Raw genomic sequence first — 4,535 nt, forward strand, 5'->3', positions numbered from 1 at the left:
GCATCAGATCAAGCTCAAGTTGAAGGTCAGGTACTTTCTTGTCAGATGCACACAGGTTGCGTAGAACCATGAAATGTTAAGTTGGAGCTTTGTTCCATTCCATTAAGTTGGTAAGAAAGATATTAGGAATGTTACAAACATTTATAAACAAAAGATTTAATGTATTAGGTGGAACAAATCATCCACATGTAAAAGACATACAAGAACTGTATAAAACTGGCATGCATGTAATAATGTGGTAATTCAAGTCAGTTAGTATGCACAATAAAAAGCATGTGCGATAGCAGGCGGTATCAACCTCTGGGGGTGGGGGTCATAAAATGACCTAGGTCAGATTGTTGTTCATCGTAGAAGTACAATAGTAGCTCCAAGTCAAGAGTTAAGTCAAAACAGTGAAATAGATTCAGATATTGTGCTTCTGGAAAAGTCTGTGGGGTGAGTGGGTCCATGTTGGCCCTTCTCTGACAGAACAAGGGATGAGCCTCATTAGGTAGAGGGGGGAAGGGGAGCATGAAGCCAGGTGTCGGTTGCTCTGAGGTGGGGTCCAATGTGGTGCGGTACAGTGTGGTGGGGTTGCTGTTTTTGGCAGCTGCACGTTGCGACAGTTCCACAGGGGAGTGGCAGGAGTTCCCGGGGACACACGTCGCTCTACCATGAGCCGCACTGCTCCGACATGTCAGGAGTTGGTTGTCAAGGCCCGGATAGGTCACGGAATAGCAGCGCAAACTCTCCCCAAACCACATCAAACACTCCTCATGCCTATACACCTCCCTTCCCCACACACACACCCCCCTGCTCCCCCATCCCCTGCTCCCCTGCCCCGCCCCACCCTTCGGCTGGCCCCTCCATGCTCCCAACCAAAGGTTAATTACCCCGGGAGCACTTCAAAGCCCCCCTAGCCAGCTGCGAGGGATTCCAGTGATCTCGTTTTCAATTCCACATCCAGCCAGAGGTACAGCGAGGAATAATAAACAGACAAGCACGTGGACCATTCAGAATGGATTGGACGCCAGCTTGGTCGGCAGGTACGCTTCGGAGTGATTGACACTTCCTTCCTGTAATTAGAGAGCCCCTCCTGATCCCTAAAGTGGTGTGGGAACGGCGTGAGCGTTCACGCCGTTCCACTAAAAACATCCTACCTCTCCCAACCGCACTGCACTTCAGGTGCACTTAACAAAGGGCCTGTTGCAGGATTCCCAGCCGCGGGCTGCAATTACAGTATAACGTTTTTGTGTTTTTCTCTCGTCAGTTTTGTAATGTGTTGAGATTGAGAAAGTGGCGTTGGCCGCTGGACAGGAAATGAAATGTTATCGCGTCGGGAGCAGGACAGCGCAGGAGCAGAGGTCTGCTTTAAGACTGGACATGAGACGGGAGGTTAGAGTGGAGACGACTTATGAAGATGGATGAGGACGTAAACAGAGTGGAAAGTACAGATGGGACATGACCTGAAGAGGAGAGGAGAGACACAAGAGCAGAGGGCAGAGAGAGAGGGAGAGAGATAGAGAGAGAGAGAGAGAGAGTATTAATGCCACGACCTGAAGAGGAGATGAGAGACACGAGAGCAGAGGGCAGAGAGAGAGGGAGAGAGATAGAGAGAGAGAGAGAGAGAGAGAGAGAGATAGAGAGAGAGAGAGAGAGAGAGAGAGAGAGTATTAATGCCACGACCTGAAGAGGAGAGGAGAGACACAAGAGCAGAGGGCAGAGAGAGAGAGAGAGGGAGAGAGATAGAGAGAGAGAGATAGAGAGAGAGAGATAGAGAGAGAGAGAGAGAGAGATAGAGAGAGAGAGAGAGAGAGAGAGAGAGTATTAATGCCACGACCTGAAGAGGAGATGAGAGACACGAGAGCAGAGGGCAGAGAGAGATAGAGAGAGAGAGAGAGAGAGAGAGAGAGAGAGAGAGAGAGAGAGAGAGAGAGAGAGAGTATTAATGCCACGACCTGAAGAGGAGATGAGAGACACGAGAGCAGAGGGCAGAGAGAGATAGAGAGAGAGAGAGAGAGAGAGAGAGAGAGAGAGAGAGAGAGAGAGAGAGAGAGAGAGAGTATTAATGCCACGACCTGAAGAGGAGATGAGAGACACAAGAGGATAGGGCAAAAGATCAGATTGAAGGAATGCTACAGATGGAACAGGAGGATAGAGAGAGGGGGGGGGGCAGGAGGGAAAGAAAAAAGAAAAAGAAAAGGAAAGAAAAAACCTGAGATGGGAATAATCAGTGAAATCTCCTGCTTTAGGTGCACAAGTAGAACCAAATACATGGTACTGTATTTCCTGCCTTCTGACGCCTGGTTAAGGGGAGATCAGAGGCAAAGAATACAGAAGGGGAGAGTAAATGACAAGAAGAGAAGAGACGGCAAGAGAAGAGAAAGGGGGAAGAGAGGGAAGTAGACTACAAGAGAAGGGAGTTGAGGGGAGAAAAGGAGTAGTGAGGAGGTGCTGTGTATGTGTGTGAGAGAGAGAGAGAGACAGGGGAGGTGCAGTGTGTATGTGTGTGTGTTTGTGTGAGAGAGAGAGATAGGGTAGGTGCTGTGTGTTTGTGTGTAAGAGAGAGAGACAAACAGGGTAGATGCTGTGTGTTTGTGTGTAAGTAAGAGAGAGAGAGAGAGAGAGAGAGAGAGAGAGGGGGGAGGTGCTGTGTGTTTTGTGTGTAAGAGGGAGAGAGACAGTAGGTGCTGTGTGTTTGTGTGTAAGAGAGAGAGACAGACAGGGAAGGTGCTGTGTGTTTGTGTGTAAGAGAGAGAGAGACAGACAGGGAAGGTGCTGTGTGTTTGTGTGTAAGAGAGAGAGACAGACAGGGTAGGTTGTGTGTATTTCAAGCCCTGGGCTCCTGCTGCCTTGGCAGATCTCATTAGTGTTATGAATAGTGAGCTATTTGTGTTTTTGTAACTGAAGCCTCGCCTTTTTACAACTCCCATGTGTGTGTGTGTGTGTGTGTGTGTGCTAGAGAGAGAGTCAGCATGGTAAACAGTCATAAAGAGACCAAGCATTGGTTGCTATCTCTCTTTCACTACCCCCCCCCCACACACACTGCACTTGTTGATCATGATAGGATAGTGGGTAGTGGCAGCACAGAGTTACAGAGTTATTCACACGTTGCATCTGCTTACACTAACAACACACTTGAGCCTTTCAGAGCATGTAAATGCTCTATGTGTGTATGTGCAGCAATATGTGGATCACTGAACATTTGTATATAAAGTATGTATGTGTTTGTATTTCCATGGGTAATGCGCAATGTGTGTGTGTGTGTGTGTGTGTGTGTCCTCTTACAGTATTTCTCCTACAAGTGGTTATGTCTGTAACATATCGAGTTGCATATGGCTTGTAGATCATGTGGCGCCGTGGCTTAGTTGGTTAAAGCGCCTGTCTAGTAAACAGGAGATCCTGGGTTCGAATCCCAGCGGTGCCTGCCAGGATAATAACTTATTGTGTCCTACCTAAAATCCTCTTGCAGTGGGCAATATTGTTGCTGTGGACTGGCCAGGACTGGAGTTTCCCGTACGACTACAGAGACTAGCGGATTTAGCAGAGGTGTGTCTCTTGTATCATTATCTGCAGGTGTGTGAATTCACCTGCATGCACGTCTCTGCAAGGGGTTAGTCTTGTGGGTGTGCTTTCTTAAGGCAATTATAAATAGGGTTGTATGGTGGTTAGCAGTGTTGTCAACCAGCAACCTGAATGCATTTATAATCATTCATCTGAACACAACTAACTGGCATAGGACGTGATGAACCCTGGAGCTATGATTCAACCACTGGTCAAGAGCTGAAGTTTGAACTACTTATTTACAATAGTGTTTGTGAACGTTTGTTGGAACTATGGTTTTGGGAAACCGTGTTGCTTAGTTTCAGTTCATACAGTTGCTTTACTCATATGCATCTGAATGATGGTTTATGTGTTTTTGTGTCATGTTTTTTTATATGCTGTGTAGGTGTGTGTGTGTGTGTGGAGGTCTCTCTTTCCCTCTCTCTCTCTCTGCTCTACCTCTCCGTGTGTGTGTGTATGTGTGTGTGTGTGTGTGCGAATGTACTGTATATGCGTGTGTGCATGCGTGTGTGTGTGTGTGTGTGTGTGTGTACAGCAGGAGATGTTCGGTGTGTGTTTGTATGTATGTATGTATGTATGTCTCTCTCTCTCTCTCTCTCTCTCTCTTTCTCTGCTCTGTCTCTCCCTGTGTCTGTGTGTGTGTGATGTGTGTGTAAACTGGGAAAGGGTTGGTTTTATTAAAGCCCTTTTTTCCCTGAGTGTGGGTCTGACTCCAAACTCAAAGCCTCCTCTTTTTCTCTGAAGCCAAGAAAGCCCAACCTCAGCTTTTAAGACTTCCTGCTTGTTGTTTTATGTGTCTGTGTTAAACTCTGCCACATGCTGTCCGCTTAGCCAGCTGGCCAGCCAGGAGGAAATGGGAGGCTTTCGCAAAGCTCAGCCTCGTTAGATTAATTAATTAAACACTTAACAAGTTTAATTGGATGGATACATGTATTGAATATATTATTGTGGATGTCTCACTGAGAGCGCCAGGGCTGAATGTGTCACAGAGT

General features: G+C 47.1%; 1 non-coding gene across 1 annotated transcript; it reads left to right on the forward strand.

The window, feature by feature from the left end:
* The first annotated feature begins 3,332 nt into the window (after nt 1-3,332).
* Nucleotides 3,333-3,406, forward strand: trnat-agu. The gene has a single exon. It is a non-coding gene; the product is annotated as a tRNA-Thr (tRNA).
* The last annotated feature ends 1,129 nt before the right edge of the window (nt 3,407-4,535 follow it).

This window comes from Alosa sapidissima, chromosome 8 (genome assembly GCF_018492685.1).
Source record: "Alosa sapidissima isolate fAloSap1 chromosome 8, fAloSap1.pri, whole genome shotgun sequence".
Lineage (NCBI taxonomy): Eukaryota > Metazoa > Chordata > Actinopteri > Clupeiformes > Clupeidae > Alosa > Alosa sapidissima.